The 26,836-nt window shown below is 35.0% G+C and overlaps 1 protein-coding gene across 3 annotated transcripts in view; it reads left to right on the top strand.

Annotated features, from left to right (window-relative positions):
* The window catches only part of LOC145662076 (uncharacterized), a 90,759-nt gene that overhangs the window by 42,567 nt on the left and 21,356 nt on the right, over positions 1-26,836 (top strand). Inside the window, exon 1 of one of the 3 annotated variants that reach the window (XM_081727417.1) lies at positions 22,480-22,749. The exons of the other annotated variants lie outside the window; for them this stretch is intronic. The gene's annotated coding sequence lies outside the window, so the exon portion shown is untranslated. Of the gene's footprint in view, positions 1-22,479; positions 22,750-26,836 lie in introns of those variants that run through there. 3 annotated transcript variants of the gene reach the window in all.

Consider the following 26,836-nt stretch of genomic DNA (forward strand, 5'->3'; position numbering starts at 1 on the left):
GTGTCTCTATCGGAAGCAATGTTCGGGGGGGGGGGAGTATTACCCCGGGGGCACTGCTGATAACATTCTATTTGTTATTGAATTATATACGTATTATTTTGATCTCGCCAGGGGCGCTCTGAGGAGGCGGTGTTCCCCAAAAAGAGTCTGAAAGAAACAATGGGCATCTTTTTCACGATATAGTGTCCATACAAGACAACAATACATTTTGTCTCGCGACAACAGTGTCTACTTCAAACCGGAAACGATTGCAAAATATCTCTCTCCCCTTTTATGTCCCTCGTTAAGATACCTGCGTATACCAAATTTGGAGTGAATACCACAAATGGAAAGTATAAAATATTAATTTTAAGGAAATACACACACATACAGGGACGTACGCAGGGGGTGGTTCCTGGGGGTCCGGACCACCCCCGAAATTCCAACTTTTGTGTAAATGTAGCCTAATTTTTGGGACAAGTTTAGGAATTTCAATATAAAATACACAGATATTGAGTTTGGACCCCTCCCGAAATAAATTCATGCGTACGCCACTGCACACACACGCTCATACACACACACAAATGGGCCCCTCTTGAAAATTGTCTCGTCGGCAGCGTACATATTTATAATATATAAGATACGTGGGAAAGTGCCCCTTTCGATTTAATAGTTTTAGTTGCGGGTCCGGTTGGAATGAAATGCCGTATATGATAGAGTCAAGCTTATTTTCAATCACCTATGCTATAAAAATAAACTTTCAAAGAAAGAAAAAGTGACAGAAAAATTTGTTACGAATCGAACCCAGGTCTCCCGCCTAGTAGGCTCACGTCGTTCCACTACACTACTCAATTCCTTAGGTTCTGGACTTCCTACCTACAGCTCACATAGTACTGGTACGTAGCGGGCCCGCGTCTGTGGAATTATATACCTCTATAATCGGAAACACACTTAATTGTTTGCGTACTTCCACAAAACATACAAACACCAAATTTTGCATACTTGTTCGTCATGGGATGTGAGTAATGGGAAAATTCCGATATCACGAAAAAGGCGACATTTTCCATGTAAATGAAGTGTCGAAATTTTTCGTCGGTTTGAAATGCTGGTTTTTAGAGTAGTTCCGCACACCATAGAAACGTCATATTTTGTCAGGCAGTGAAGCTAGGAACATAGTTTATGATAGAAAAAAGAGCATTAAAATTCGTTTTCGTTTCGCGGCGCAAATCGTAAAAATGTGAAATTTGTAATGGCTGTATCTAGGAGGTAGAAATTTCGAGGTGATGTTTATTCTGATGCGTAGTTTGCGAATCCGCCCTTAAACTTGAAAAAAATAGTCACGTTCGGTGTAAGAAAGTGCTAGGAATATTATAAGGGGGCGTCTAATTCTACACAATTTGTAGATATGGTGGAATCACGAAATTGCGTTCAAGTGTGTAGAGTACAGCGCATGTGAGGGGAAAATTCCGACATGTTGGAAAAGTCGTCATCTTCGATTCAAAATGGCGGCTCAAAAATTTGTAACCATGAAAATTGTAAGTTGTGCTCTTGGTAGGTAAGCCAGGTTTCGCTATGTTATTAAGGACGTAGTTCAGTTTAAGTGAAGAAACAAATCATTGGAGAAGTCGCCATCTTGAATTCAAAATTGCCATGTTTTTGAATTGCCTTCATTTGGCCTCTTATGTGGTATATTGAGGAGAATAGAACAAGTAGAATTCAACGTAGGAAGTTAGCTCCGCGGTAAAGTGTCTGGTTTCTGAGTAGCAGGTCTGGGTTCGAATCCCCGCCGACCTTGTTTTATCTTGCGTTTTTTTTCTTATCACGTTGCTTTGCTTTATCAAAATAATTTCTGTTGGCATTGCGTGAACAAAATATTTTCGTTATTACAGACATAGACGGAAAGGATATATTTATACGCTAACTGTTGAGATGGTCTCAAAACTAGGCAGTATGTTCGTGTAAAGTTTCAAGACGATACTGAAGTATTTAAAATCAAACATATGTAGCATTGGAAATGGAGCATCACCAGTGTCTCTATCGGAAGCAATGTTCGGGGGGGGGGGAGTATTACCCCGGGGGCACTGCTGATAACATTCTATTTGTTATTGAATTATATACGTATTATTTTGATCTCGCCAGGGGCGCTCTGAGGAGGCGGTGTTCCCCAAAAAGAGTCTGAAAGAAACAATGGGCATCTTTTTCACGATATAGTGTCCATACAAGACAACAATACATTTTGTCTCGCGACAACAGTGTCTACTTCAAACCGGAAACGATTGCAAAATATCTCTCTCCCCTTTTATGTCCCTCGTTAAGATACCTGCGTATACCAAATTTGGAGTGAATACCACAAATGGAAAGTATAAAATATTAATTTTAAGGAAATACACACACATACAGGGACGTACGCAGGGGGTGGTTCCTGGGGGTCCGGACCACCCCCGAAATTCCAACTTTTGTGTAAATGTAGCCTAATTTTTGGGACAAGTTTAGGAATTTCAATATAAAATACACAGATATTGAGTTTGGACCCCTCCCGAAATAAATTCATGCGTACGCCACTGCACACACACGCTCATACACACACACAAATGGGCCCCTCTTGAAAATTGTCTCGTCGGCAGCGTACATATTTATAATATATAAGATACGTGGGAAAGTGCCCCTTTCGATTTAATAGTTTTAGTTGCGGGTCCGGTTGGAATGAAATGCCGTATATGATAGAGTCAAGCTTATTTTCAATCACCTATGCTATAAAAATAAACTTTCAAAGAAAGAAAAAGTGACAGAAAAATTTGTTACGAATCGAACCCAGGTCTCCCGCCTAGTAGGCTCACGTCGTTCCACTACACTACTCAATTCCTTAGGTTCTGGACTTCCTACCTACAGCTCACATAGTACTGGTACGTAGCGGGCCCGCGTCTGTGGAATTACACCTCTAAAATCGGAATAGTAATCGTGTTATATATGTGTTTTTTTAGGATGATTAAGGAAATGATGTCTTGTTATTTGATTGTAATAAGAAATTAGAATGACACGATTCTAGTACAATGTTCTACTAGAGTGTAGAAAGTGGTGTTGTTTAAGTTGCTATAAACAAATTTTTTAAAAGCCTCCAATAATTCTCATATTCTAAATTACCTAGTAAATAAACGTCTTCATTGAAAATATAAGAGTAAAGATACAGGAAGACTGTATGTAATTGTCCAGTATAAATAAACATTTCAACAAGGCCTGCTGCCCAATAATTACTTGTGTACCAAAGGACAGCATTATAAGTCAGTGTACTACGTTACTGTGCAAAAACTGGTTTTCAATCAAATGTTATGAACTAATGTTTAAAAAGCCTTAACAAAATTCATATTTGTAAATTACGAACAAATTTATTCTTCATAAAAATACAAGACGAGAGATACAGGTAGACTGCCAGAAATTGTCCAGTAAGTATGAAATATTTCAAAAAGTGTTGCTGCAGGTAATATGTACTACTATGCCGAAGGATTCCATTATAAGAGACTTTTCTATATTACAGTGCAAAAGTAGTGTTCTCTCAAATGTTACAAACAAATGTTTAAAAAGCCTCCAACAATAATCATATTTGTAAATCACCTACAAATTGTAGTCTTCATTGAAAATACAAGAATAAATATACAGGGAGACTGCAAGAATTTGTGCAGTATATATGAAACTTTTCAAGAAATCTTGCTGAGGTAATATGTACAACTATGCCCAAGGTTTCCATTATAATCCACTGTACTACATTATAGTACAAAAGTAGTTTTCACTCAAATGCTATGAAAAAAATGTAAGCAATCTCCAACAATATTCATATTTGTAAATTATCTAGTAAATTGTAGTCTCCATTGTAAATACAAGAATAAATGTGCAGGAAGCCTGAAATATTTCCCCACCCTTATATCACAGATATGAATTACTTTTCCTGCAGGTAATATGTACAATTAACTACAATGACACTATTATAATACATTGTACTAAATTACACTGCAAAACATAATATTAAAAAATGCTACGAATAAATATTTGAAAGGTTGCAAAAATTACATTTGTAAACAGTGAGTGTTTTCGCAAAATGCAAGGTTTAATAGGTAGGCTATTGGAAGACAGTGTTCGCTGTTTATGTTTGAGAAAATAAATTCTGTTATTGTCTCTAACATGTATAGGTGTGCGCAAAGTGTACATAATAAGCCACGCACATGATTGCCAGAGTAGAAGTAGTAATAGAGTTATTTCTAATAAATTGTGGGCTTGTTTTTCAAAGTTACATGGAAGGAATAATACCGGTTGAATTGAAGTATGTATTGGTAAACGGTGTATACTGTAAAGGGAAGTGAATTCCTGAAGGAATAGTTTTCTAGAACATGACACCTCATGGCAAAGGCCTGACCGGGGGTCTGGGGTCGGAGCCCCCAGCGAGCTTTAGCGAGTATATTTATACAATCAAGACAATTTAATATGAACGAATTATTTCCTAGTGATGTTCAAGAATATCTCACATAGACTAAAAGTAATTCCAACAGGACATATCGTACCAAGAAATTTGATGTCCTTGTATATACTTCCAGAATGAAACCATCATAATTATATCAGAGGTTCAGTCTAATGGAATAACCGATTTCATTTCAGTCGCAATATTTGAATACTATTTTATATGTTTCTTGAGGGAAATTAACATTGAACTGAGATAAACATTGGTGCTACATGTTGCCTGGGACTGTTACTATTAAATTTTCATTTTAAGAAAATGAGTAAAGGGAAGACGGGAATCATGGGATGAGTCAGAAGGTAGATCCAAATGTGAGGTTACTTGAAGTTTTGTCAATGTTTTGTGTCACACAAAAAAGGGATTATTTGAATATGTAAGTGACGAATCTGTTTCAAACCTAGAAGACGTACAAAGTAATTTCGACATAACTGCGGAAGATACCGTTCGTCATGTCGGACCTAGAAATAACAGACAGAAAGGTGCAAATATGAAGTATGACACAAGATACTGTTATAGATGTCACAATCATTCAAATAAGGAACAAGGACAGTAGTAGTGTGAACCGTACAGCTTATTAGATATTGTACAGAACTGTCTACTCTTGATACATTTCGGAACGATAAATAAGAATAATTGACATAGAGATCATAGCAGCCCTCGGACCACTTACAAGTCGTACTCTGCCACTATGGAATGCTTTCACTGAATTTGACTTAGCTTCTTCAAATAACAAGGAAGTCTAAAAATTTGGCAATTAAAGCATGGAAGAGGGGGCCCTGAGTCATAATTAAAATAATTGGTAAAGATGATGGACAATATTTTCACCCTATTTGATTTAGACACCGGAATTCAAGTTCATTTGCAAATTTGTTTCATTAATCTACCTAGTTCTGCCAAACGTTACTCAGTATAGAGAATACAATAATTGAAATAAAAAGGCACTAATAATATAAATTTATTACTGAGATTCAGAAAAGTTCAGATACAGGAATTCATTTGAGGTGGCCTCCTCTGGCCTTGAGACATGCTGCAAGTCTCCTGAGCCAAACATCAATTGCGGTACGAATATTCTCAATGGGTATCTTCCTCCTTGCCTTGAAAAACTTGTGTTGATATGGTCCATTGATAAACTCTGCCTTGAGATGGTCCAAAGTACGGTGTAGTTTACTTCAGTGCTTCTTCTCCAGAACGTCTCACAAGCAGTAGTCCAGTGGACAAAGGTTCGGACTCACAGATGGGCAATCTTCAGCAGCAATAAATGCAGTCATATTATATCGCAACCACTAATGTGTCGTCCGTGTCTTGTGGGATGAAGCTGAGTCTTCTTGGAATACTCATTGGTTTCCAGTAAACAGTGTGTTATTCAAAGAACTCATGACATCCTCCGGGAATGTTCGATGGTAGTCTTGTGTCCCAGTTTTCATCCCTTGTGTACAGAAATGAAGTGGTGTCACCCTTTGGTAGGACACACATCATCACTGATGCTGGATGATGACCTCTATGAACCTATGGTGTTCGCTCCTTCGCTTCTGCAGATTTTCTGGCATAGATTTTGTCACGCTGTTTCTCAAATTTACCTCCCGGTAAATCTTTTGATCTGTGGAAACGATATTTCTATGTAAATTGTTTGCATGCAGTCATTTTGCTCACTGTCGCCTAATGGTTTTACGTCTGTCATTCAAGCCTGTGGTCCGACGATACGCACTTATATGAAGATCATCTCTGACGACACGCGACATTGTTCATGTCGAAATCTGTAGCTTCCTGGCCATAATTTTCAGTTTCCCGAGTGGATTTCAGTGTTGTTTTCGCACTGTTTTCATCACCCCCGGTGTCCATACTTACCTTGAACGTCCACATTTTGGCAGATCCAGACAGAGAAAAGTTCATGAAATCTTGAGACGGTACGATAAACAAATTGCACGTTATGTTCAGTGGTTGTAGGAAGTTGAATATGTCTCTCGGTTTACCACACTTGTGAAAGGTAATTACAGCAACTTTGTTCTCCCTGTTGGCCCATTACATCTTTATACATTTGGTTACTTCTCCAACTGGATCGTGTCCACTGCCAGAAGGTTTTCTTACGTCATGAAAATGATCATGTCTCCTGTGCTTTCCTGTGTAGTGGTTGCAGAGACATCTTCCTTCTTTGGCGGAATTTATGACAGAACTTGGCATCTGTAAGTCACGAAGAAGATACCATTAACAATTTAAGGAAAACAATGTTCTGCCACATAACCAAGAATTCAGAAAGATTGCTTCTTACACAATATTATCTTTTGTATCATTGCAGACGTCCTATTTACCAAGCAGGTATTTGGGCTTCTGCAAACATGTCCGGCTTTACACTTCTAGATACTTACAAATATATGTGAAAGAAAGAAGCAAATTGATTCGTGCAAATTGATTCAACATTCCCATTCCTGCTAATACTTGTCAAGAGATAGTCGGGTAAGGGTTGAAATTCATGCAGCTGCACAAAGAAATTATATTAAATTGTCCTGCACTTTTCAATTCTTCCAAATTCAAATGATTTGCCTTATCTCTAATCGTATTCTTAAGTATCTATTCATAACTATAACATGTAAGTTAAAAATTACATACTAAGGTTTTTAACATAAATAAAAAATTGATAAATAGATCATTATAACATATCTATGAATTGCCGCTACGAAGCTAGCACACTCTGTTTTATATAAAATCACCTAACACTCTTATAATAAATAATACAGAAAATAATAGATCTTCTTGAAGCTCATAAGACCTGAATTTTATATTACTACAATATTTTCACAATTCATCATAATTACGGAACTATTCAAATTTAAAATTTAAAACGATTGACAAAAAAACCTTTTTCAAGTTTACTTCAATGTATGTCAACTATCAACTATGCAGATACTACAACTAATTTTGTATAATCTGACATTAATTATCTTTAGTTTGGAACAAAAACTAAGGTTCTACCTCTATTCTGGAGAAGTTATACCTTCTAAGAGTTCTACTTGAATTTTACCGGCCACATTCATGACGACATAAACTCCCCGTCGACAAGAACGTCGCTGTAGCCCACCGCGCTATATGGTTAAAAACGAACCTGTAACTGTGACCAAACTTTTACACTTACGGTAACTCCCACTTTATCACTCATTAGAGATGCAAAGAGCCGGCTTTTTTGAATCGATGGTTTTTTCACATAAAAAGTCGTCTTTTTTGGGGAAAAAACGAGAATTTTGGAAATTTTGGCTTTTTTCATTTTCATGAATTTTTCTATCTAAATAGCTTTCTTATAGTATATTCTATAGTTAGATGAAAATTCCATGACATAAATGCCATATTTAGCTCTGTAATTCACCATCAAGATGGATAGAGCACATGTTTTACGAATTAAAGCTAACATGAAGAATGTAGTATTTGAGGGCAATTTTACAGGCTATTTAACTTTATTTTAACTTTTGAGTTATCGACATTTCTTTTTCTTCTCTAGATCATTTTAGTTTGTCATCCGTGTTTCATTTCTAAGAGCTTAGTACTCTAGCTTCTAGCACAAAAGTTAAACTTAACGTTTTTCTATATATCCGCAAAGCATAAGTTTTTCAATACGTCCGTCAAACCGTACTTCCACATTTCTGTTATTCTATAGTTGTGCAATGATTTAGCAATAATCCTCCGGATACAACCTTGAAGATCATTTTATACTGAGAATCAGTGGCGAATTTAGAAAAGTATTTTGGGAGGGGTTTTTCTTACTAATGTTTAGTTTTTCTAAGCATTCGTAATTTTTATTTGACGGGAGCTTAAAGTTTATGAGTAAAGGCATAACTAATAGATATTTCGTTCGTTTTATACATTCCGCAACTTTGGGGAACAGGCTTCAGTTCGAAAGACCGACCCCCTAACCTTTGCAAAACCGTCACTGCTGGTAATTAGTAATAATAACAGTTTAAAAACAATAAGGAAGGGAATCGGCCAACTCCTACACTCCTAGTCGGCCAGTACACGCACTATTTCTACATTCACAGGTGGAATGAAGAAAAGCTTTGTCAGAATGGTCGAATGCTGGGTTGAATCCCGGACTTCCCGATAGAAGCGCAAAAGCTAACCACTCAGTCATGTTTGTTGTGCAGTTGTATTTAGTTTAAATATATTCCGTAGTTCTTTCTTTGGTAGGAAGGAGGTTCCGTAATGATATGTTGAATCCCTCTTGTTAAAAATTTAGAAAACTTGAGGATTGGGTAAACCGTGATGGTGGTTATATAAAACTTAACTGTAGAATTTCAAGCATATACAGAACCAAAAGCTCTAGATGTGCAGCCTTTAAGTGTATCATATAAATCTAAGTGTTTCTCTTATGTTTTATTTTAATTTTATTTTGTTTCAAAAAGAGGGTATGTAATATTAAAGTAAAAATACTACATACAATTTTGCTAGTTATTTGTATATTTTTTTAAAAGAACTTTTTACTTTTAGGGTTGGCTCGTTTACACCAGCTTTTTTTTTAAAAAAAAAACTAGTTTAAACCAAAAAAATAAAAAGAACAAAAATGTGAACTTCATGGTGACGTTTCCACATGTCAAACCATCTGCATTAGTCTTATTTCCTTTTCACCTTTTAATCAAGGTGTCCCATGTTCAATTCTCGGTCGAACCACAACCCTTCTTTCATGTGTAAACCAAGTAGCGGTTCGGATGTCACTTTAAGCGAGTCTTCTTCTTGATAACCTCGGTATTACGTAAGGATGTTAAGCCTAAACATACGAAACGAAACCAAATTATATATTTCTGCATGCCTGTTGTTTTATAAAGAAGCCAAGGTTGCTTAAATATATTGATAGAAATTGGCAAAATTTATCGATTGCCTACGTAGCTTCCAACATCAACTTGGATTGGACTTTCAATGGTATCTACCCTCAGTTTTGGCGTATTGATTATCATACGTTGACCTTTAAATTTTACATGGAAAGCAATAACAGAATTTTCCCGTTATTGTTTTACGTTTAAAATAATGACGGGATTTTCCTGATGGCTAGTGCGGGAATTTCTCAATTTAAGAGATTTACTGACCGGACTTCTTTAAGCTTGTGGGACCTCTTCCAGCATAATCCCGTTGTTGCATAATAACATCAAGGCGAAACAAACTTATCTCTGTGAATATGTAATATAAATGCATAAAGCAAAATATCTAAATCAAAAAACCTGGTTTAACCCAAAAAACCTGGTTTAAACTCCCCCCAAAAAAACGGGTTTTTGGCATTTTCAGAAACAACCATGGTTCTTGCCAACTCTGCTTGCTTTTGTATATAGGAGGTTAAAAAAAAAATATTATATACATTGGTTAATCCTTTGGAATTCATAATGTAAAAATGTTGAAGTAAAATTGTTTGAAATATCTTTTCGAAATTCATGGTTTATTTTCGAGGTTTTATATTTTTATCGGCATCAACCACTAATTAAATGACTTTTTATGTTATAGAGAAGCGAAACAAAGTCTGCTTTATCAATTTAAAGCAGAATTTTGAAAAAAGCCCAAAATTTCCCAAGCAAAAAAGCGAAGAGAAAAATTCGAGTTTTTTTAAAAAAAAGCCGTTTTTTTTTTCCGAGCCCTTGCATCTCTATCATTCATACCTACTACATGGTTCGTATTACCACTACAAACAGAATCACACTCCTTATTTCTTCATTCCACCATTTCATTCATTTCTCATGATCACCGTCTTCTTTAGCCTAACCGGCATAACCGTGGGACGTACAATTTCATTTCATTTTATTGCACCAACCAAATTAATCCTACCTAAGATATAAAAATACTATTATTCTATTCTGCCTATTTATGAATTATAGTTACAAAGTGTTTTAACTTAGGGTTTCACATTTTACATTGTTAAATAGATAGAACACACATTTTATAAGAAAGAAGAACAAAGAGTATAAAATAGTAACTTGTATCATAAAAATGTTCGAAAATCAATATAACATTAGCAAATTGATAATCCTTGAAATCAAAATCTGCTTTCTTTTAATAGCTTATACTCTAGTTCGTCACTTGATCTATCTCATCTATCCAAGCACATATCCAAGACTTTTTAAAGAGAAGGTACACATAAATTCCTTATCTCTCTGTCTCAAGTACATATGACCCTTCTTAAACGAGCTCTTAACATGCTTTTCGACTTGGTACGCATATTTGCAGATTTCATTCTCATTAGAAAATCAAGATTTTCGGAGCTGAGGCAACTTAAGAGTTACCTATAAAAATAACGAATTCCAGTCCAGAATGCTAGAAATTACTTATTTTAATAATAATAATAATAATAATAATAATAATAATAATAATAATAATAATAATAATAATAATAATAATAATAATAATAATAATAATAATAATAATCTATATTTGATTTTATGACAAGTAGGAACTCGTTGTTATTCATACAATAAATATTCTCCTTAAGAATTATTCTTACAGAGTCATCTGGATAGATAGCCTGCTGCATGATCCTTCGGATTTTAAACCCTGTAGTGTTGATGAACTGAGAAAAGTAATTTGTCCTGAGAAACTACACAAAGGTAGTTTAATTTTCGGGTCAGTTTTATCTGGGGTGATTTTTTCAAAAGTAACTCATGCAATTTTGTTCACATTGACATTTATTTATCAACATTTCTTTAACAACTCAACAACATGACATAAGTTGTTTGTCCCAAAATAAAAGAGATAAACTGAAAAGATCACAAGAGATAGTTTATTCTTAAGGTTAGTTTTTTTTTTCGGACGATTTTCTCAAATACGAACTTCGCCGTAGCTGGTCCCAAACCCTGGTTAGGAAACGAGGAGGGTTGGAGTGAGGACAGACAAGTTCCTCCGTAAAACTAAAAAAGGCACAAGATCTAAGCCAAGGGAAGCAGAAGAACTAAGCTTTTGGATGCACATAGGCACAGGAGGAAGGCAGCTTCTTCACCATGCCAGAGTGCTGTAAGCCAACGGAAGGGTCTCAATGGAAAGGAATGTGAATTAGTCAAAGATATAATAAAACAATACTAGAATACTTAGCTCGGACAGAAACAAGAAAGAAGGAAACAGGAACAGAGGAAATAAACAGCGGAGTAGAGAAAAAGGAACGGGGAAGAGCAGAAGTAGAGGAAAAGGAACGGGGAAGAGCAGGAGTAGCATGCATGCTCCACAAGAACCTCAAACAACACATCAAGGAACGGCAGTTTATCAATGAAAGAATAATGACAGCAAGCATAGAAGAATAGAAAACAAACTGCACATTAGTAATTAGGTATGTCCCGGGGGAAGACAATATAGCTGACTAAACGGAAGAGTTCTACGATATACTGCAAAAAAAATTCAAACATAAACTCAAACATTATTTTGCCAGGAGACATGGCTGCAGGTGTTGTTAATAGATCCGAGTAATCGCATGGAGTAATAGGAACACAAGCGGAAGAAACTTGAAACAGTAACGGAAGGAAACTATTAGATTTTTTGCTTACTAAATGACCTCTACTTACAATCTACAATCTACATACATAAGGATATTCATAAATTCACCTGAGATAAACTAACAAGGGACATCACCCAATTGTCCGGCTCCGATTTCAATGAATTTTTTCTAGCTGATAGAGGACAAATATGTATTATTTGTGATGACAAATTTTTGCCATGGTGCGTGTTTTCTATTTTTTTAATATAATTTTTGAGAGTTGTGATGTGGTCATTAGAGATTACTGCAGAAGTCCCTTACTAACCTTTGTAAAGGAACGTTAATGAAAGAACAACCATGTAGATACATATAAGGCCTATGGAGAAGTTGTATGGTAGGTACGACCTTGACGGCAGTCATCTTGAAATCCGCCATTTTGAATTAAAGTCAAGTTTTTTAAATGAGAATAGGGTAATATGATACATAATTTCGGGCTAGAATTTGATCGGAAAGACAATGGTGAAGCTAGTTTTGAGATACGTCCATTTGGAGAAAAGTTACAGGCATTTAATTGTTCACTTACTACGTGCGAAAGTCCCTTATCTCCACTTCTAACCCGCGTATTAATGATAATAAGTGAATAAAAGCTTCGGTAATACATGTTATGCCTAGAGGGGAATGGTACGGTAAGGTTATCCTTGACGGCAGCCGTCATGAAATCCGTCATTTTGAATTAAAGTGAAGTTTGAAAAATGAAAACTATAGCATGTGACACCTCATTTTAATAGCAAATTTTCCCAAAAAGCCAATGGGTAAAAGCCAAAAATCCAAATGTCTTCAAAATTCAGAAAGATTGCTGGATGCTCATCCCAACACTATTCACGAACTGACAAATAGCAACTCTTAAAAATGTAATAAATGTAGAAAACATGAGCTATGGTATCAATTGCAAAGTGCCAGTTGAAATCTTAAAACATGCGGTCAAAATTAGGAGTTTTGCCAATTTGAAAGATCGAATAATGGAAGTTTGGTGCACATTAAAAGCAGTCCTAAATTCATACTAGACAACTATAGATCAAAAATAAGCATACCATTGGCTTTTTGGGAAAATTTGCTATTAAAATGAGGTGTCACATGCTTTGGTTTTCATTTTTCAAACTTCACTTTAATTCAAAATGGCGGATTTCAAGATAGCTGCCGTCAAGGATAACCTTACCGTATCACTACCCTCTAGTCATAATCCGCCTCATGCAGAGTCGTTTTGAAATATGATTAGCATCATACTAAAGACTGACTACTACAGAAAACATATGTTTTTCGATTTCTTTAGTATTTCACTAATCAAGCATCAGAACGACTCTGCATAAGGCCCAATATGTATTACCGAAGCTTTTATCCACTTATTATCATTAACACGCGAGTTAGAAGTGGAGGTAAGGGACTTTCGCACGTAGTAAGTAAAAAATTAAATGCCTGTAACTTTTCTCCAAATGGGCGTATCTCAAAACTAGCTTCACCATTGTCTTTCCGATTAAATTCTAGCCCGAAATTATGTATCATATTACCCTATTCCTATTTTAAAAACTTGACCTTAATTCAAAATGGCGGATTTCAAGATGGCTGCCGTCAAGGTCGTACCTACCATACAACTTCTCCCTAGGTTTTATATGTATCTACATGGTTGTTCTTTCATTAATACTCCGTTTACAAAGGTTAGTAAGGGACTTCTGCAGTAATCTCTAATAACTACATCACAACTCTTAAAAATTATTTAAAAAAAAGAAAAACAGAAAACATGCACCATGGCAAAAATTTGTCATCAGAAATAATACATATTTGTCCTCTATCAGCTAGAAAACTTTCATTGAAATTGGAGCCGGACAATTGGGTGATGTCCCTTGTAAGTAGAAACGAAAAATCAATCATAGAGATCATCAGAAGACTCAATCATCAAAAGTAAATACATGAGAGACGTTCGAGTTAAACGAGATCCCGAAATAGACAGCGAAAATAAACTGGTAACTTTAAACATGGTACTTCCGAGAGAACAGGAAAAGAAAATAGATATAGAGGCAAAGAGAAAAAATTCAGAAAACAATTGACATAGAATTGGAGAAAGCAAGTATTGTTTGCAAGAAAGAAGATTGAGAGTAACAGTGGATAGATGGAAAGATATCAGCAGCGGAACAAGAGTGCGAAACGTATCCGAAGGGAACAAACAGAGAAGAAACATTTTGATGAAAACCCAAAATTAGGACCCAAGAAGAGAAAGAGAAAGTGAAATGGAAAAGATATCTCACAGTAGGAACTCTAGAAGCTTTCGAATATTACAGGAAAAAGGGATAATGTTAAAACAAATATCAGAAAAGTTAAGAAAGAAAAACAGAAAGAACGGAATTTGGTGGGTAAAGGAAATAAATTACAAGGAAAAACAATTTTTTCTATAAAATTCTATAAAAATGTAAGGAAAGAAAGAGAATGCCCTCTAAAAATATATAAAAGACAAGGGAGGTAAAATACTGACAAAACCGAAAGCCATAATGGAAAGATTGAAGAACTATTTTCTACTTGGAGAAAGGTGGAAGAACCGCTAGAAGTAGATCATCAACAACAAGAAGAGGAGTTAAAAAAGGAACAGCCGACTCAGAAGAAATCATAGGCACGAAGGAGCAACATATTACAAAAGAAGAACTAACAAAAGCAATGAAGAAAATGAAAATGGGAAGAGCGACAGGATATAATGGTATAACTCCAGAAATGTTTAAATATATGGGACAGAAAGCAGAAGATACACTACTATAAATTATGTAGAAGACATTGCAAGAGAAAAAATAGTTAAAGACTGGAAAATAGCCATCTTAATTCCAATCTTCAAGAAAAGTGATAACAGGAAATACAAAAACCGTAGAGGATTATTACTGCTGAGTATTTCAGGGAACTTATATTCATGAATACTGGAAACTAGATTGAGACAAAAGTTAGGTAGCTTCGAAGAATACCAGAGTGGATTTGGACCAGGAAGAGAAGTACAAGACCATATCTTTACTTTAAGGCAAATTATGGTTTTAAAAAAAAGAATACGATCAAGATTTATTTATCTGCTTTACAGATTTGGTAAAAGTTTTTGAGAAAGTTTCATGGAAAGAACTTTGGAAAACTGAAGAAAAAGAAGATAAACGGAGAACTTACAAAAGCGATTCAAAGCTTTTACAAGAAGTGTAATTGTTACGTAAGAATAGATAACAATCTGTCCAAAGAATTCAGTATCACAGCAAGAGTAAGACAAGGATACATATTATCACCATACCTTTCCATAATCTTAGTGGATGACATCATAAGAAATTACAGTCGGAAACTAGAAAAGTCCAAGTAAGAAACTGTAACCTCAAGCCCATATAAAAATCAGAACTGCTATGCGCAGGCAACATAGTTCTTTTTGCATACGAACTGAGTAAGCGAAAAATGAAGATAAACTAGGAAAAAACGAAAGTAATGAGTATCAGCAGGACAAATAAAATATGCTTAGTACACCTAGGGTAAGAAGAGCTAAAACAAGTCGACAAATCCAAACATCTTGGTGTTGTCATTAACAGAAACAGAAAGATAGAAGGAGAACTGCTCTGCAGAATAACAAATACAAGCACACTTTATGGTGCCATTAACAGAGAATTTTTAGGGAAGAAAGAAATAAGCCAGGAAACAAAAATAGCAGGATCAGTATACATTCCTACACTTACCTATGGATGTAAGTCATGGGTACTAAATGAGAAACAAAAACTACAGGCAGTAAAATTGAAATATTTGAGAAGAGTTGCAAGAAAAACAAAGAAAAATATGTAGAATTAGGAGTCAAACCATCAGGTAAACATTGAAAGTTAAATGAATGCAGTTGCATATAGAACAAGCTCAACTTTGATGGCTTGGACATATCATCAGGATGAAAGAGGAAAGGTATCCAAGACAAATGTGAAAAGCAAGATCAGGAGGATTAGGAAAGAAAAGACCAAGAGGGCGGCCAAGACAAGCTTGGAAAAAAGACAATAGAACAGATTTTCAAGAAACACGACATTCCATGGGAAAGAGTGAAGGATCTGGCCCAGAACAGAATCAGTTGGCGAGCTCTATGGAAAACCTCTACACCCAAGTTGTAGAAGAGGGCCAAATTAAGCAAGTAAGTAAGTTCTCAAGAACGAATCGGTTGATTTTGTTGATACTTTCTAAGTAAATGTCTCATTAATACCTTGGCAATATGGATTTTACAAAAGAACTTTAATCTTTGGGATTTGGGGGGAGGATTTTCTCAAACTTGTCTGAGTCAAACTTGTTCACACTTCTTAAATAAAGGTTTCATTAAAAACCTATATTATTGCGTAAATAATTTCTTATGAAAATATCTGCAAAGGGTAGTTTACTGTTGTGGATGATCTTTCTTTCGTTGAAGTTTTCTTCGAGAACGCCTTATAATTTTGTTCGTATTTCATTAATAAATATTTCAATTATAACTGCGATATACCATCATTTAGTTTAAGAAACTGGAGTGAGAAAGTTTAATGCAGTTACCTGTATCTTTTATTACATTTTGTTTAATGTGGTTGATTTACAAGAGAAGAGACAGTGTTCAGTATCAGCCATTGAATTTTATTGATATTACATCATAGAATTCGCGAAACTGTAAAGAATATATTTACATTTTGTTATTGTAGAGAATATTTTTGAAATTGCAAAGTTCTGTGTACTTGTTATCTCATTATCTGTGGATATTGGTGCGAATGGAGATGTTGCGGATGCGATGTTTTGTATCCACGCAGATCTCCAGTGTCAAACCGTATAATAGCCAAGTTGCTTCACTATCGTGCAGTAAGTTAGGAAGAGGAGAGGAAGCGAATTGTTTCATTCTCCACTACACGATTATCCTATGTCGCAACAATTCGGTTTGATCTGGAAGGAACTTGTTTGCTGTTTCCCCTCGTCCTTCACCAAACTGTACCCTGTTTTAACTTTTAATATCCTTTGTTAACCCATAACATACCATTGTCTTACAGATGCATGTTTCACTGAACAAAGTCGTTATTCATACACACATATCAGCGGGTTGACAAACTTCAACACTGAGGAATTGGATGCCCGGACACTGATCCTGTTTGATATGATTTCGGATGGTAGATGTAAGATTTCACTGTTTATTCCTAAATTGATTAAACACGTAGAAATTTTGATTAATATTGTACATTAACACGTACGCTTGCTCGTACATAGTATTAAAAAAATAAGTCAGTGTATCGAAGCGAGGTTGCACTGTGCATACGAAACACACTTCGTTCGAATGCCTCCTATACAATATATTTCCGAGAACATTTTTGCTCACTCGACAATTTTCAGGACCATGCTTGATAAGCATGATTTCTGATCATCGCATCAAAAATATTACGACAGCAACGCCGTGCAGCAAGGCCACCCAAATGACATCTTCGTATCCCATAATCATGTCTGATAAATAGACCCCTCTCTTTTCTCCCTTGTCTCTCCCATAGTAAAATCTTCAAACAATACATGTATTAGTATTGACAAAATGAAAAATAAAAGCAAGACGAAACAACATTCAAAAGTTGACGGAGAAAGAAATTTAAACAAACACAATGAAAAATTGAAACCGATGAATGTCTCTTAGGCGGAGGTACAGAAGGGAGACAGAGAGAGAAAAGAGAAGAAGAAGAAAAGGGAGCACACATAAAAATATGGAATTTAAACGTAGTAAACAAAGAATCTAACATTAAAAAATTCCGATTCCAGAAATCCAACAGCAATATAGAATTGAGACTTCGATTTTAGTTTTTTCAGGGCTATTCGAATATATAGGTCCCATTTTCTCTTTTGTTTCAAGAAAAGCCACACACATGGTGTTTATCCAACATAAAGTCCGTATGACATGAGCAGGAATCGATCCTAAGTATACATAAAAGTCGGAAGCAGTACTACACATAGTTTCGTCCAATAAGCTTGTGTACAGCGTTACACAAAATATTTACTTAGGTCTTAGTGTGCGTGGACATGGGTTCGAATCCGTTGGATACTATAAACCACAGTGGTTTTTAACATACTTTAGCCAAAATTGTAAATCTCGTTGTTAGAGATCAGCTATTTGTTTTAGTGTTTCGTAGCAATTATTATCGATAATGTTTAGTATCGGTGATATTTTTGGTGGCATTTTTTTATCTTTGCGTATTGTTTTTTTCTTTTCTTCATTTTAAAAACATATCCAAATAAATGCCACCATAATTTCATTTGTTTTGAATGTAGAGGTCATTTGCAATTGGTAAGAACAAATATTGAACATTCCGACGTAGCTGCAAAAAGAAAAAAAAAAAAAGTGGAAATGTTTGGATTCGAGCACATACTCATGGACATCAATAGTACTATAACCACATGCTTGAAACCCCTCGGATATGATAATTACATTTAGTAAATTTAAATTTATTTATGTTCTGTCCGCTTTCATTATAACAAGTGTATGCGAATCTTTTTCTTTCCTCTTTCCAGTGAAGTTAATAATGTGGTCAAAAATTTGATTTCGAATCTTTTACAAGTGATGACTTTTATACTTACAATACATATATTCGAAACTTGCAATTCGTGTTACATTCAACTTAGAATATTGCATGAAGTGTATTACAACATTTATGTGTGTTTTAGCTTTCACATTTGTGATGTTAGCTGCGTTCAGGCTGATTTACGTGAAAATACCAGGCAAATAAATGATCTTATATTAATGTGACAATACTTACCTTAAACTGGATTTGTTCCTAAAACTGTCAAAATAAATTCATTTTGTAATTGGACATGACAAAAAGGTCATGAACACAAATGTGTTTATATACAACAAAATCCCTACAGATAAAATATAACACATATTTGTTTCGTTACATACGTACAGTTTCGTCGCATTTGAACTAAACTTTCGTATTACCCATGTTGATTACTTACTAAAATCATGCTCTCCTCTTAACCATGTAGATTTCTACAAGTTATTAAAATGTATTCGCTTTGTGTCGAAAGTCGACTCTATGATAAAAAAGGAACCAACAGATGTGTTTTGCGAGTTAAAGTGTTAGCCTAGTGATCCAAGTAGAGTTGAAATAATTCAACCGGTCAATTGAACAAAGGTTTGAGCTGAGTTACCAAGTATAGCGTTCGGATCAGACCTGACTTGCTTACGAGATTTACACCTGGTAACCTGAAAGACAAAGTAGATTTTTTTAAAATATTAATTAGTTTTCAACACTGTTCTTTTCACTGGGTAAAGAAAGCCCACACTGTTTACTCAGATTCTTGTCAGTTATCGCCTAGTATCAAAATTATTTCCACATTTTCAACTTCTGTATAATAAAAAGAGATACATTTGCTATAATGGGAGCGATAAAGAACATAAATAAATTTATATTTACTAAATGTAATTATCATATTCGAGGGGTTTCAAGTATGTGGTTATAGTACTATTGAGTCCATGAGAATGGGTTCGAATCCAAACATTTCCACTTTTTTACTTTTTGCAGCTACGTCGGAATGTTCAATATTTGTTCTTACCAATTGCAAATGACCTCTACATTCAAAAGAAGAGGAATTATTGTAGCATTTATTTGGATATATTTTTAAAATGAAGAAAAGAAAAACAACACCAAAGATAAAAAATATTACCGATACTAAACATTATCGATAATAATTACTACAAAGGACTAAAAAAAAAATAGCTGATCTCCTAACGACGGGACTTACAATATTGGCTAAGTATGTTAAAAACCGCTGTGGTCCATAGTCTTCAACGGATTCAAACCCATGTCCACGCGCATCAAGACCTAAGTAAATATTTTGTGTAATGCTGTAAACAAGCTTATTGGACAAAACTATGTGTAGTACTGCTTCCTACTTTTATGTATACTTAGGATCGATTCCTGCTCATGTCATGTGGACTTTATGTTGGATAAACACCATGTGTGTGGCTTTTCTTGAAACAGAAGAGAGAATGGGACAAGAGTCTAACTCCAAAGAATCGTTCGCGAGATTGACGCCGTATAACGTATCTAAGCCTGGCGTCGCAAGTATAGGAGCATTTAGATATTATTGTTCGTTAAAGTGACAAGTATGCACTGAAGGTAATAGTGCATTATTATTATTATTATTATTATTATTATTATTATTATTATTATTATTATTATTATTATTATTATTATTATTATTATTATTATTATTATTATTATTATAAATTTAAAAATATGCTAATAATAATAATAATAATAATAATAATAATAATAATAATAATATAGCATAACATTATTCCTATACTATTCCCTGGATTGTATGTTATTTTGTTTATTACTGGGAACTAATTTGTCTACAGGTCGCTGAATAAATGAATTTGGCGTGCACATTTTACATTTTCATTTTACAGTTTACCAGCAACATGGTTTCAATGAGTTAAATTTGCAGATGAGGTGTTACTTATAAGAAACAAATCTACATTACTTACTGTTTCTTAATGTCTCTTCTTTGTCTGCTTTATTGAGTTAATACGGACTCGAATTCCCGACGAGCTCCTCCGTGGCTAAGAGGTTAGCGTACGCGTCTTTGGCGTGGGAGACCCGGGTTCGATTCCCGGCCGGAATTCGTGTGGTTCGGATTCCACGTTAATCAGTAGGTTCACGTCTCATATAGCCTCGCCGCTGAACGGAACGTTAAACTGAAAATCACCTCACCTTACCTCACCTCGAATTCCCGACCAATAGTGGTCCATAACCTAACCCACATCAACCCGACTGATTAGATGACTCGTTTCAGCTCTGGAGTATTGGGCAAAATCGAGAGTGGATGTTCGGAACAGATAAATCTTCAGAGATGACTAGAAAACGACCTTTTTTGTTCTTTCAAGATAAGTTTTTATTTACATGAGTTTGACATAAAATTCATTTCCGTCCTATAATTTATCTCAACATCCTATAATTCAGTGTGTTTTATTCAAGGTTAAAATATGAAACAGATAAGATCTGCTATGTCTATAAGGAACATCCAATTATGCTTTTAAACATTTGTAACGTTTCATCTGGACTTCTAATATTTCCTGTTTCCAGGAGCGCCCCAAGAAACTTTTCTAGGGAGACCCATCTCCATTTTTTGTTATATTACGTCTGTTTGTTCCTGATAGAAATTTAGAGGGAAAATAGAACTTATTTCACTTTTTCGTTCAGTTTGCATTAGTAGTCTGCAATGAAAGGTATACCTACGCTGCCTACAGATTTTATTGTAATGTAATTCAGATCAGGATGTTCAATGAACACCACCGAACTTGCAACCGATCCACACGCAAACAAAGCATGAGTGTTACACTTTTGACATGATCCTAGATGTGACTCAAAACTCTAGAGTTCCATTGGAAATTGAGTATTTAATTTGACTACCAAGTTTGGTCTTTATTTTGAAAGTGATCTAATGAATTTTGCAAGCACATTCTACGTATTAGAATGGCCCTGAGAAAATATAAAATTCAAAGTTTAATTCCATATTGCTGTTGGATTTCTGGGACGAAACTTTGTAATTAGGTTGTTTCTTTACTAATTTTAAATTTCATATTTTATCTGTGTTCCGTTTCCTTTTTCTTATTCTCTTCCCTTTTCTCTCCCTTTCTCACTTCTATGCTTCTATCTAACAGACATCCTTCGGTTTCAAGTTTTGATTGTGTGTGTTTAAGTTTCTTCCTCCATCAATTTCTGAATCTTGTTTCGTCTCGCTTTTATTCTTTTATTTTACCGATACTAATTCATGTATATGTTGAAATTAAAATTGTACTCATGCTGTTTGCTGATTTTAGTATGGGAGAGACGAAGGGAGGAGAGAGAGAGAGAGGTCTCTTTACCAGACACGATTATGGGATACAAAGGTGCCATTTGAGTGATAAGTTGCTCGGTGTTTGTTGTTGCAAATTTTTTCATGCGAAATGTATCCCATGTATAGATGTAAGAGCGTCTCTACATATCGTTCTAACTGTTGTATCCTTTGTTAAATATTTAATTTTCTATTTCAGTGCAAAATTTCATTCGAGTGCTGACCTGTAACGCTTACTAAATAATACGATTACATTAAAAACGAAAAAAAAATATGTAACTTCCAAGAAAAATTCAGCCTGAAGTCTCAGTTAAATTGCAGGAAAATAAGTTTCAAGTCTTTTAAATTTGGAAGAAATTTTCGTTCCAATTAATGTTAAGATATAAGGTTTTATTAATCCATATCTAGAACAAAGTTACGTAATATTGCATTCACAGATACTTCTGATTAGAAAAAAAAATATTCGCTGCTTTTGTTTTTCAGTAGATGTAATTTAGTAAGAAATCATAATATGATAATGAGCTACATCATAATCATAAACATGTTTATATTTCCATAATTAACCAATTCTAACTCAATAACACCATACAATCACAACAGCAAAATCAAAGTTTACAATGCAGTCACTAAATCTTATTGTTCATGGTTCAAATCAACAACAGAAATTGTTGTTACAAACACGCATATTTCTGAATCTAGGAAACAAGAATTGACATTGATGCATTCAATGACATGTGTGCATATGAAATACAAATGTTTCATGGTCAATCTTTGCGTGCAGTAGTTTTGAAAATCCTGCCATTTTAACCAGTTTTAATTTACCATCAGTGCTAAGACAACCACCAGTTTGTTAACTAATCACACGTACACTTGAAATAGAATGCAAGATTTTGTTGAGTTGCATATTTTGCTGATTTGTTGTTCTTTCACTTCGTAAATGATTTTGTTGCGAAATCTACAAAACAAACTTTAAGTAAGTTGTTTTAGATATTTGTTTATGATTTTTAATTTAAGTATTTGTTCGCTGTTCTATTTGATACTCTATCTCAAACACTATATTAAAATTAGAATTAAGATTCAAAATAATGAGTGTAATTTCTACGTCAATTCAATACTCAGTTTTATTAATTCTTGACTTAATAAAAATTAATTTTTGGATCAAAAGATCCAATATATTTCAATCAAAAATTTTTTTGCGCGTCTCATATCTGGAGAAGTACGTACAGTGTAGCCAAACCCAAACTATCACTTAAATCAGTATGATGTGTTTATGCCATAGAAAATACGAAAACTCGATTTAGGGAACGTTCAAGAATTTTGTGGCCTCTGATCCAAAATTAAATATTAGCCATGATCTTATGCTTTTGATGCATTTTTTAAGATTCCTAAAATTCTTGGCCAAGATCGCAATCTTTTGATTTTACCTCAAGGTTATTCTGCTCATATCCTGCAACTTTTTAAAGTTCTTTTTTCTAATTAAAGAACGAAAACGTTAATTTAAGTAGGGCCTGTGCATGTTTTTAACGAAGAGAACATTTCCTGTACTTTTCTTTTCAAATATGTTTACAAAACTTATCTGGATGATACACTTTTTAATTGTATCTGTTCTTTGTTTTTCGCAATAAGCACTATGAATTGAAATGGTATGAAAAGTACTGTAAATCAAATCTTTTATGCTTATCCCCTCCATTGTCCATTAGGTGCCTTCAAGTCATAAGAAACATTATCCTTCTAAATGTATGCTTTCAGAATTACTTAATAACTATAGGAACAGCCTCGTTAAGGGTTTCTTATGAGGCTAAGGCCCTCGTTCCATATGGGTCAATCTATACGAAGTGGTCCAGTGGTGGTTGCCCGACAATCTCCGAAAATTATAAAAAATTGAGTGTAATAAACCTTGTGTATGAAAAGGACAATAACATCATTCATGTTGTCGTATGTACAGCGGGGGACACTTCTAAATGGTACAGCCATATGGAGATTTACGGCTAAGGTGTACCATTTAGAAGTGTCCCCCGCTGTACAAGTGTTCCTGAATGAAACCCATCTTTGTTGTAGGTAGAGTGGCAATTTTTGCATTTGCAAGCGTTTACGAAAATTACAGTTGCTCAGGACGTACGAATCAAAAGAACACCAAATAAACACGAATGTTTACAGGAGAGAGTGAGGTACACGGAGAATATAAACTTTTGCGTCTAAATAAATATGCATTGTTGCAAACCAATACATGAAATCACCAGAAAAACTACAGAAAATTACACTTTTAAAGGGGCTGTATTTTAGAATGGCATAAAGTGGGGGGTTCATAATTTTTGTTCTGAATACTATTGCATGTAAAGAGTCTGCAGAAATATCCACAGCTATGATACCACTGGCACCATAGATTTATGAGGCTCCGAAAGTTGAAAATTGTAATTTTGATGTCATGTTTGGGGCGTAATGTCTCAGGGGGGCAAAGTGCTAGAAATTGCTGTTTATGCCACAAAGTAGTTCTGTATGTGAATGAACTATTGCAAAAAATTATGACTGATATTGCACGGAGAAAATAGTGATGACATAGTAAAAACGCGAAGGAAGCACGTGTGTGATGATGGTTGTGGCCCTGAAAAAATAAATGTTTGGATATGTTTCATGCTAGATCTCAAAAACTATGCATGGTGCAGCAATTGGGCCCGCTTTTGTTTGTGTTCTGTTAGATAAAAGCTTGTGGGTGGCGTTTGTTTCATCTTTCTAGCTCCATGATCATTGCCACGTCTATATGGTAAGAGAGTTAGTTCCCCCTCGCACCCACGACACCCATCGTCGAACTGTACCGCGGTATTAAGGCACTGAACGTATCAGGAAAGTATCATTGAAATCCAGTTACAGTTACGGAAGTTAATATATTTACAAAGTTGCGTTATATAGGAAAAACTAGTTTTTGGCTAGCTGGACACTCCGCCCTCAAATCCCCTCGTTTGCCCAGCCTACGGCCTTGAACCTCTAAAACCTACAATTCTACCAAATTTCAAGTTTCTTTTTATATTTCAACTATCTGAAAGATAAGATTTTGTATCTCAAGAAAACACCCATTTAAATAACATGGGAATTACTTCGTTCCCGCAATAGATACGGTACCTCAAAAACTAAAAATATTCACTTTCGGCAATTTTCTTGTGGGTTGGTCCCGGAAGTCTACAATCATGCCAAATTTCATCATACTAATCTTGCCGGAAGAGCCTAATCATTTTGGGGTGTAGATGTCTCATATAAATAACATTGGGAAGACTTTTCAGTTCCCCATAAAACCTCTCTACGGTTGAACTTTTTTTATTTTTGGTGATTTACTTGAGTAACGCTAACGGAAACGTACAAGCATATCGAATTTCAAGTTTCTATTCCAATTCCAAGTACCTAAAATATGATATTATAAGGCCAAAAAAGGGCTCATTTAAGTAACGTAGAGAATTTCTTCATTCCCCCTTAGAACCCCTAAAAATTAAAAAAATATTAACTTTTGGCAATTTTCCTGGGGTTAGTACTTAAAAGTCACAACCATGCTAAATTTCGACTTTCCACGTCAACCGGAAGTACCCCTATATCTTATGTCAGTTCATGTAGTTTTATATAAAGTTAGGATAGATGTAACGCAACCTTTTGAACATATTAACTTTCGTAACTGGGATTGGATTTCAATGTCACTTTTTTGATACATTAAGTGCCTTAATACTGCGGTCCAGTTCGACGATGGGTGTCGTGGGTGCAAGGGGGAGCTAACCCCCTTAACATATAAACGTGGCAATGATCATGGAGCTAAAAAGATGGAACAAACACCACTCGCAAGCTTTTGCACAACTGAACACAAACAAAATTGTGCGTAATTGCTGCTGCATGCACAGTTTTTGAGATCTAGCATGAAACATATCCAAACATTTAAATTTTACAGGGCTACGACCATCATCTTTCTTCGCATTTTACCATGTTCTCACTTTTTCTATCCATGTAATATCAGTCATGATTTTTTCACAATAGTTTATTCATGTACAGAATTACTTTGTGGCATAAGCAGTAAGTTCTAGTACTTTGCCCTCCTGAGATATTACGCCCCAAACATGGCATCAAAATCACAAACTTCAACTTTCGGATTCCCATAAATCTACATTGCCAGTAGTATCATAGCTGTGGATATCTCTGCAGACTCTTTACATGCAATAGTATTCAGCACAAAAATTATGACCCCCCCCCCACTTTATGCCATTCCAAAAACAAGCCCTTTAAAAAGTGTAATTTTCTGTAGTTTTCTGGTGATTTAATGAATTGGTTTGCAACCCTGCATATTTATTTAGACGCAAAAGTTTATATTCTACGTGTACCTCAGTCTCTCCTGTAAACATTCGTGTTTATTTGGTGTTCGTCTGATTCGTACGTCCTGAGCAACTGTAATTTCGTAAACGCTTGCAAATGCAAAAATTGGCACTCCACCTACAACAAAGATGGCCGCCATTCATCAATACTTGCATCTACGAAAACGTGAATGTTGTTATTGACCTTCTCATACACACGGTTCGTCACACTAAAATTTTTGGAATTTTCGGAAATGGTTGCGTAACCATTTTCACCATTTTTGGACCACTTCAGATGGATTGACTCATATTGGTATTCGCAAAACTTACAGATAAGAACACAACGCAAAAAATACAACAAGCAATTGTTTTTGCTATGCAGATTATTGCAACATGTAACAAATTTTGTGTTGAGTTGATACAAACATGAACGAAATGAAATCCCAGAATTTAGGCTGTTTCGTCTCGGAAACATGTTGTGAAAGTGTATATGTTGTACGTATTTGGAAGAATTGTCTCGTCTCACGGACAACCGTAAGTGGGCAAAATATTAGGCTATAGTTTTAAAAAAGTCAAAGCGATAAATTCAATCATACTTTTCGTTTATGCCTCATTAACCATAGTGTGAACTATCATAATGAAAGACTTGATGACTGTACCTTTTAATAGCAGTTTCTCTTTAAATGATACTGTAAAAGCATCAATTTTTATTTTAACAAATAAACTTCGAAAGCCTTT

The sequence above is a fragment of the Thermobia domestica genome, chromosome 10, assembly GCF_964235325.1.
Source record: "Thermobia domestica chromosome 10, izTheDome1.hap1.1, whole genome shotgun sequence".
Classification (NCBI taxonomy): Eukaryota; Metazoa; Arthropoda; class Insecta; order Zygentoma; family Lepismatidae; genus Thermobia; species Thermobia domestica.